The sequence below is a fragment of the Salmo trutta genome, chromosome 16 (genome assembly GCF_901001165.1).
Source record: "Salmo trutta chromosome 16, fSalTru1.1, whole genome shotgun sequence".
Taxonomy (NCBI): Eukaryota; Metazoa; Chordata; class Actinopteri; order Salmoniformes; family Salmonidae; genus Salmo; species Salmo trutta.
The window spans coordinates 53,830,542-53,840,255 of record NC_042972.1 but is presented as its reverse complement, the minus strand read 5'-3'; the positions used below and the strand labels follow the sequence as shown (position 1 = coordinate 53,840,255).

The following is a 9,714-nucleotide window of genomic DNA, read 5'->3' as shown; positions in this document are numbered from 1 at the left end:
TGTAAGTCGCTCTGGATAAGAGCGTCTGCTAAATGACTAAAATGTAAAAATGTAAATGTGTTCTTCGGCTTGCAAGCGTCCCCCTTTTTCCTCCAAACATAACGATGGTCATTATGGCCAAGCAGTTCTATTTTTGTTTCATCAGACCAGAGGACATTTCTCCAAAAAGTACGATCTTTGTCGCCATGTGCAGGTTCAAACTGTAGTCTGGCTTTTTTTATGGCGGTTTTGGAGCAGTGGCTTCTTCCTTGCTGAGCGGCCTTTCAGGTTATGTCAATATAGGACTCGTTTCCTGTGGATATAGATACTTTTGTACCTGTTTCCTCCAGCATCTTCACAAGGTCCTTTGCTGTTGTTCTGGGATTGATTTGCACTTTTTGCACTAAAGTTCGTTCATCTCTAGGAGACAGAATGCGTCTCCTTCCTGAACGGTATGATGGCTGCGTGGTTCAATGGTGTTTATACTTGCGTACTATTGTTTGTACAGATGAACGTGGTACCTTCAGGCATTTTGAAATTGCTCCCAAGGATGAACCAGACTTGTGGAGGCCTACAATTTTTTCTGAGGTCTTGGCTGATTTCTTTTGACTTTCCCATGATGTCAAGCAAAGAGGCACTGAGTTTGAAGGTAGGCCTTAAAATACATCCACAGGTACACCTCCAATTGACTCAAATTATGTCAATTAGTCTATCAGAAGCTTCTAAAGCCATGACATTATTTTCTGGAATTTTCCAAGCTGTTTAAAGGCACAGTCAATTTATTGTATGTAAACCTCTGTCCCACTGGAATTGTGATACAGTGAATTATGAGTGAAATAATCTGTCTGTAAACAATTGTTGGAAATATTATGTCATGCACAAAGTAGATGTCCTAACCGACTTGCCAAAACTATAGTTTGTTAACAAGAAATGTGTGGAGTGGTTGAAAAACGGGTTTTAATGACTCCCAACATAAGTGTATGTAAACTTCCAACTTCAACTGTAGGCGTACAGAGGCCCATTATCAGCAAACGTCACTCCTGTGTTCCAATGGCACGTTGTGTTAGCTAATCCAAGTTTGTCATTTTAAAAGGCTTATTGATCATTAGGAAAGCCTTTTTCAATTATGTTAGCACAGCTGAAAACTGTCGTGCTGATAAAGAAACAATAAAACTGGCCTTTAGACTTGAGGATCTGGAGCATCAGCATTTGTGGGTTCAATTACAGGCTCAAAATGGCCAGAAACAAAGAACTTTCTTCTGAAACTCATCAGTCTGTTCATGGTCTGAGAAAGGAAGGCTATTCCATGCGAGAAATTGCCAAGAAACTGAAGATCTCGTACAACGATGTGTACTACTTCCTTCATAGAACAGTGCAAACTGGCTCTAACCAGAATAGAAAGAGGAGTGGGAGGCCCCGGTGCACAACTGAGTAAGAGGACATTAGTGTCTAGTTTGAGAAACAGATGCCTCAAGCCCTCAACTGGCAGCTTCATTAAATAGTACCTGCAAAACACCAGTCTGAACGTCAACAGTAAAGAGGTGACTCCGGGATGCTGGCCTTCTAGGCAGAGTTGCAAAGAAAATGCCATATCTCAGACTGCCCAATAAAAAGAAAAGATTAAGATGAGCAAAAGAACACAGACACTGGACAGAGGAACTCTGCCTAGAAGGCTAGCATCCCGGAGTCGCCTCTTCCCTGTTGACGTTGAGACGGGTGTTTTGCGGGTATTATTTAATGAAGCTTCTCCAGATACCCATCTAGTCTAAAGAGGGCCAGTTTTATTGCTTCTTTAATCAGAACAACAGATTTCAGCTTTGATAACATAATTGCAAAAGGGTTTTCTAATAATCAATTAGCCTTTTAAAATGATAAACTTGGATTAGCTAACACAACGTGCCATTGGAACACAGGAGTGATGGTTGCTGATAATGGACCTCTGTATGCCTGTGTAGATAGTCGTTTCCAGCTACAGTAGTCATTTACAATATTAACAATGTCTATACTGTATTTCTGATCAATTTGATGATATTTTAATGGACAAAAAATGTGGTTTTCTTTCAAAAACACTGACATTTCTAAGTGACTCCAAACTTTTGAATTGTAGTGTATATCAGTACATTGGTAATAGCCAAAACATGACCAAACTTGTATTTGATCAAATAAGCCTCCTGCAATTCGACACTCTCTCATAGACCTCCGTACAAAAAGGACTTATCTCACGTGGACAGATTTTGGGTGGAGTAAATCCTCTCGCTTCACATTTTCCTCTCCGATAACTTCTTCTGTGTGACATTTTGACATTTTAGTCATTTGGCAGACGCTCTTATCCAGTGCGACGTACAGTTAGTGCATTTATCTTCAGATAGCTAGGTGGGAGAACCACATGTCACAGGCATAGTAAGTACACTTTTCCTAAATAAAGTAGCAATCAGCAAAGTCGGAGCTAGAAGGGGGGGGGGGGGGGGGGGGTTAAGTGCCAGTGTTGGTTTAGGATGTGTGGGGGGTCTAGGTGAGGTGAGGAGGGGGATTATTTCATATGCTCTTTTAAGAGGTAGGGTTTCAGGTGCTTTCGGAAGATGGGCAGTGACTCTGCTGTCCTAGCCTCAGGGGAAAGCTGGTTCCACCATTGGGGTGCCAGGACAGAAAAAGCTTGGACTGGGCTAAGCGGGAGCTGCCCTCCCATAGGGGTGGGAGGGCCAAGAGATGAGTGGTGGCAGAACGGAGTGCTCGGGTTGGGGTGTAGGGTTTGAGCATAGTCTGAAGGTAGGAAAAGGTAGTTCCTCTTGCTGCTCCGTAGGCAAGTACCATGGTCTTGTAGTGGATGCGAGCTTCAACTGGAAACCCGTGGAGTGTGTGGAGGAGCGGGGTGACATGGGAGAACTTGGAACTTGACAACTAGGCAAGCTGCAGCGTTCTGGATAAGTTGCAGGTGTTTGATGGCACAACCGTGAAGCCGAGCCAAGAGCAAGTTTCAGTAGTCCAGACGGGAGATGACAAGTGTCTGGATTAGGACCTGCGCCACTTCCTGTGTGAGGTAGGGCCATACTCTACGTATGTTGTAGAGTCACTGCTTTGATGTTTGCAGAGAACAACAGGGTGTTGTCCAGGGTCACACCATGGTTCTTTACACTCTGGTAGGGTGGCACTGTGGAGTTGTCAACCGTAATGGAGACCGTAATGGAGCGGGCAGGCCTTCACCAGGAGGAAGAGCAGCTCCATCTTGTCGAGGTTGAGCTTGAGGTGGTGGGCCGACATCCAAGCTTATATATTTGCCAGGCACGCAGAGAAGCGTGCCGCTAGTTGGGTGTTAAAAGGCGGGAAGGAGAAAAGTATTTGAGTGTAATCCACATAGCAATGATAGGAGAGACCATGTGAGGATATGACGGAGCCGAGTGACTTGGTGTATATAGAGAAGAGGGCCTAGAACCGAGCCCTGGGGGACACCAGTAGTGAGAGTATGTGGTGCAGACACAGATCCTCTCCTCACCACCTGATAGGAACGGGTTGCCAGGTAGGATGCAATCCAAGAGTGTGCAGAGCCTGAGACTCCAAGCCCTGAGAGGGAGGAGAGGAGTATCTGATGGTTCACTGTGTCGAAGGCAGCTGAAAGATCTAGGAGGATGAGAACAGAGGAGAGAGACAGCCAACTTTGGCAGTGCGGAGAGGCTCCCTGACACAGGGTAAAGCAGTCTCGGTTGAGTGACACGTATTGAAGCCAGACTGGTTAGGGTCAAGAAGGTTGTTCTGAGAGAAATAACGAGAAAGTGGATCAGAGACCTGTATCCCTTTTTTATTTTCTTTCCAAAACATGTGAGCGTGCTGTCTCTGATCAACTTTCTCATTATCTCTCAGGACAATCTTCTTGACCCTAACCATACTAGTAGTTCCTCTGGATTGACTGACCTTCATGTCTTACAGTAAGAATGGACTGTCATTTCTCTTTGCTTGTTTGGTTACTACATGATTCCATATGTGCTATTTCATAGTTTTGATGTCTTCACTATTATTCTACAATATAGAAATTAATAAAAATAAAGAAAAACCCTTGAATGAGTAGGTGTGTCCAAACTTTTGACTGGTACTGTACATAAAACAACTTATTTTTAGATGTTTAATGTAAAAAGTTAGAGGTACAATTTATTAATAATGATATATAAAATATGATATACAATAACACAGACCTTACTACACAAAATAATTGAAAGGGTCTCTCTGACTACATGATGGACAGGTGCCATAATAATATGTAATAATTATTAAATAAATAATATGTGATTATTTGAGTGGGACTGTGCAGATATGGTGTGAACAGAACAAATGAGGACAAATATTGACTTTAACTCTGCTGTACATTGAGCAACTTGAATAAGAAAGACACGGCAAACTGCTTATCATATCTGGGATCTGCAAGTACATTTAAGTCAACAGAATGATTGATTAGATATGAAGGAAAATACATTGTGTGGTTATGGCGGAATAGAAAAATACCCACCACGGTCGCCAGAGGGAGTTTTTTGAGATGCGTTTATGGCCCCAAACTGTATTTTTTAAAATCTTTTTACATTTTTATTTCACCTTTATTTAACCAGGTAGGCTAGTTGAGAACACGTTCTCATTTGCAACTGCGACCTGGCCAAGATAAAGCATAGCAGTTTGACTCATACAACAACATAGTTACACGTGGAATAAACAAAACATACAATAATACAGTAGAAAAAAAGAAAACAAAGATGGAAAGTGATATTAAAATATATACAAAAAAAACAAGGAAAAACTATGTTTACAAGGGACAGGAAGGAACAAGACAAAAACACATCTGACTACTACGCCATTTTGGAACACTGATAAGTGTACCAAGTTTTATGCTTTTATGAAAACGTGAACATTATTTTCACATATCTTGCTTACCTTGACTTAAGACCTTGGCTCCAATAAGGAGCACATTAATGAATGTCCTACATTTTCACATATTGCCTGGACTATATTATTTTGTTTGACTTAAATATGTCCATCATTTTCATTTGATGTAAAGGTCCAGCACGAGAACACTGAATATGAACTTGATTGATCTGGAAAAAACAACCATGTTGCCGGTCCTGGTCGTTCTGCCGCCCTAATCGAGACAGAAAAATTGCTGCCCTCCTCCCCTGCAAAACTACAATAGTGTAGCCTACAGTTTCGGCTCGCAATTACATTTTATAAATGTTCATCCATGTGGTAGGCCTAACGTTTGTAAAACAGCCAGTTGCATTGGCTTCTTTAGTCCTGATTCCTATGACTAATCATTTTGGATATTTAATCTCTAAATATCAGCTACCCAATTTAATCAGGAGTAATCTTGAGCCTATTTGCAGTGAGAATCCATGTGTACATAACAGGAAATGCAGAAGTATTTTCTTTTTCACTATGATGCAGCTCATCAAAAATGTACTAATACAAACTTTAAATCACTGATTATGATAATTTAGCCCACAGGGTTAAACTCCTAGACAGAAGTTATAACTAGCCAGATTTCCCCTTCTAGATATTGTCCATTTTACTTTGACCTGTCCTGTTTTTAGCACAGCATTGTTGAATACTCATTTCTGATTGGTTAGAAGAGAATTTTAGAATGGAAATTAAAACCAGATGGGTCAGTTGGAAGAGATATCAGGGCAGTTGCAAAAGATATTTGGACACCTTGCAATCATGACGCAATATGCGCCTACACATACTGACCGAAGTTACAGAAAGCTAAACCAAAATTGGATACATTGGAAATGCAGGTCCAACGAGGAAAAACTTAGCTAGCTAACTATCTGATTGGTTTTTGCAGAAACATATTTTTTTTGAGCATCTGATGACCTAATGTGGTGAGTGATGAACATGAATTTCTCTGGTCCCTATGTTGCAGTCACGACCCAGCACTATGATGTCAAATCCTCCCACATGTTTCTACCCAGGTAGCAAAAATAAGTTTTATAAACCTTTTTAGGTGTTGGATTGGTTGTCTAAACACTCTGAATGCATTCAGATAAATGTTCGGTGTTGGTTAAAGTGTAGGGGACAGATTAAATTTTGTAAACATTTGTCAACATTTGTAAACGTTGGTATTAGTGTAATTTACGTTGGTCATTAGTTCCTTTTTAAACGTTAATGAACATCCAACAACGTTTAACAAAATGTTGGCAAACGTTGGTAATAGGTGTATTTTACAACATTGGTTTGGTTTCAAACGTCCATCCAAGTTCGCCAATGTTTAACAAATGTTGGTAATAGGTGTTATATGTGATGATGGCTTCAACTAATAAAGACAGGAAATTCCAACTATATATTTAGATTTTTTTAAACCAAGGAAATACAATATAAAACTGTTACTTACTAACGCTTGATTAATTATAATTGGATTAGCTGTAATGGTCGTCGTAGGATAGGGACCAAAATGCAGCGGGTTGAGTGCTCATCTTAACTTTTATTTGTGAACACTTAATTCAACAAAACAATAACCGATCGAAACAGTCTTGTATGCTCACAAAGCAGTACAAAGAACCAACCTCCCAGAATTCCCAAAACAAACACACTCCTAAATAAAGGACCTTCAATCAGAGGCAACGATAGACAGCTGCCTCCAATTGAAGGCCCCAATCCCCATCAACTAAACATAGGAATACAATACCCTAGCACAGACATAGAACTAACAACATAGAACTAACCAAAAAAAAACCCGGACTAATAAATCAAATACCCCTCTACATGAACACATACTCAAAACCATACAAAACAAATACCCCCTGCCACGTCCTGACCAAACTATAATAACAAATAACCCCTTTACTGGTCAGGACGTGACATTAGCAACTAATTACTAACTAATTATTTCCCTAGTATTTCCTTTTTTTTTTTACAACTGGACATATTTAATAAAACACTGGAGTTACAAAATGTCCTCTTTAGTCAAAAAGCTTTAGAGTCGACTCTGTGCTTGTGCTCCTCCTCTCTCTTGGGCTTCTGTCTCTTGGGCTTCTGTCTCTTGGGCTTCTGTCTCTTGGGCTTCTGTCTCTTGGTCTCGTGCTTCCGTCACTCTCCATTATTTCAAGTGTTGTAGTCTGAAACAAAGTAACTGAGTGTTAAAACTCATCATTGGACTAGCATTTATTTGAGGGGCACAGTCAGCTCGTGCTCTCTCACACCATTTGGGCACACAGAGCTCTTTCTGTTAATCTGCGACTCTCTTCTCTGGAGACAGATGTGTCAATTTTGACAAGTAACGTTACAGAATAAGAACGTTACCTAGCATTATGGGATAGTGGTGAATTACAAACATGGCTGTACCCATGAAGTAGACCTGTCGACAGCTTAATATATTGTATAGTTACTAATGTATAGTTAGGCATAACTTGCATGTGGTAAGTCGTAGCTACTGCTGTTACTTCGCTAATGTTTTGCTTCGTGGATTACTACGGTATTTAGCTAGACTAGGCTAAACATCCAGCTATTGTGTTAGCGAGCTACGAGGTAGTCGATCATACAACTGAATTATTCAGATAAATTACAATGAAGAACAACAGTTTCATGTAAGTAAAACACTTGTGCTGATGTTGCGTACTGTTAATGAACACAAAATATCTGATGTGGAACTCCACCTGTCCTACCTTCAATCTGTATTGTTGCCCCCCTCCTTAAATGGCGCATGCTTCAGGTATTCACCTATTTCGGTCTCACACTCAGTGATTTTGGCCTCTTTGTGGCATCTGCTGCAGGCCTCTGAATGAGATTGAAACACATCATAATTAATTTTAATTAGTAGTAACGCAGCTCAATATGGGATTTTATTGTAGATCTAGGACAAGGCCAATGGATTCTAGGTAAATAGATGCTGGTTGTCTTCTGAGCTATAAATAATAAAGGTTCTACTAGGGTATCCGGTATAAATGTGCACCTACTTGTCATTACTCTTAAAAGAGGCAGGTCTTCGAATGCCAACTTTTTTCTCCCTTTCATACTGAACTGGGACCACAGTCTGTTGGTCCCAATGCGCCCTATCATCCTTCTCACAGTCTTCCCTACTGTGTTGGACCCATGCATACTGAGATAGGATGTCTAGTCGAGTAATTGAGAATTTGATTACTAGTATGTCTGACAGAAACAGTGAAAAAGATGTGACCTACAGTAGTAGCCCTATAATACTTTATTGGCCGGTGTTTATCTTTCTGTGTTGAAGAAGTACTTGCAGTGAGAACATACCAATTGTTTGTGAAAATTCTCCTCTGTTGAGATCCGCTTAAACAGTAGCTTCAGGTCAGCCACAGAGTCTTAACGGTGATGGCAGAATGTCGAGGTCCTCAGCTGTGGTCGATGGCCTTGTAGCAATAAGGAGCCTCAGTTGCTCTTGCTGGTTCTCAATTATAATGTCTAGCTTCATCAGTACCTTTGTCTGGAAGGCTTAACAAGACAACATCATTGATTAGAACGGAGACATATAATTGAGTCCTAGACAAGCTGTTTTAGCAGAAAGGATTTAAGGGGAGTTGCTATTTTGACCAAAGCACTGTTAAATCACAGATGAACAAATACAGTACTAACCAGACATCATTGCAATTATCCCCTTAGACTGCACAGCACTTGTGAATGCAGATTCTTTTTGTTGGAGACCTATGAGGCTGGGTAGGAGGTTTAGCGTAAAGCAATTCATTCATTCTTAACAGTGCATTGTGACATTTCAGAAAAACACAACGGTTTTGGTTGAGGGGAAAAATAGAGAGGGATATGTTGATACTGTTGGGCACTACTAAGGGAGGTCGACTATGTACTGTAACAGATATGCACAATTCTTACTGGATGCTGCAGGTAGCGCTATTCCGCCAGTTGTTGTTTTGGCTGGTAGGCCTGTAGGAAGTTCAGATTAAACTCAGGTATGTGAATTCAATAGGCTATTACAGTCAACATCAAAGATAAATGGACAGTAACACAGCATTGGGCACTTTGGAGGCCTTTCCTTTTTGCGGGATATCTTTGGGTAATTACAAATCATAAGAAGCATGATTGATTTGGCATTGCATTGGGCCAAAATTCTGTTAGTTGTGAAATCACAAATCATATCTCCATATAAGACACCTTCATTTGTGTCCTGAAAAAAGAAAAAGATGGCGCTGAAGAACATGGCTGACGTTTTACATTCTCCCAACCAATTGTGCTATTTTGTACATTTTTTGGGCATTTTGTGTAATTACTTTTTTTACTTATTGTGTACATAATGTTGCTGCTACTGTCTCTTATGACCGAAAATAACTTCTGGACATCAGAAAAGCGATTACTCACCGTGGACTGGAAGAAACTTTATTAAGGATATCCTGCTTTCACTGGAACAGGCCCAGATCCACGCCTTTTGTGTGAAGAAAAGGGGTCGGAAAAGGGGCCGCAGATCGGGCAGCCTTCTGAGAATCCGTAGGCGAGCGAGTAATCTCCCACTGCCATCCGTTCTTCTTGCTAACGTGCAATCATTGGAAAAGAAAATGTTTGACCTACTATTAAGATTATCCTACCAACGGGACATTAAAGACTGTAACCTCTTATGTTTCACCGAGATGTGGCTGAACGACGATACGGACAATATAGAGCTAGCGGGATTATCCATACACCGGCAGAACAGAGACGCTACCTCTGGTAAGACGAGGGGCGGGGGTGTGTGTCTATTTGTCAATAACAGCTGGTGCGCGATGTCTAATATTAAAATAAGTCTCGAGGTATTGCTCA

General features: G+C 40.7%; 1 long non-coding RNA gene across 3 annotated transcripts; it reads right to left on the bottom strand.

Moving 5' to 3' along the window:
* Positions 1–6,413: 6,413 nt before the first annotated feature.
* On the bottom strand, positions 6,414–9,007 carry LOC115151033 (uncharacterized). 3 transcript variants are annotated; one of them, XR_003867195.1, is made up of 6 exons: positions 8,797–9,007; positions 8,545–8,621; positions 8,206–8,403; positions 7,905–8,061; positions 7,614–7,725; positions 6,414–7,067 (listed from the first exon to the last, which is right to left on the bottom strand). It is a non-coding gene; the product is annotated as an uncharacterized LOC115151033 (long non-coding RNA). The 3 variants fall into 3 exon arrangements; XR_003867194.1 differs by having other exon boundaries at positions 8,545–9,007; XR_003867196.1 differs by lacking the exon at positions 7,905–8,061 and having other exon boundaries at positions 8,545–9,007.
* Positions 9,008–9,714: the final 707 nt, after the last annotated feature.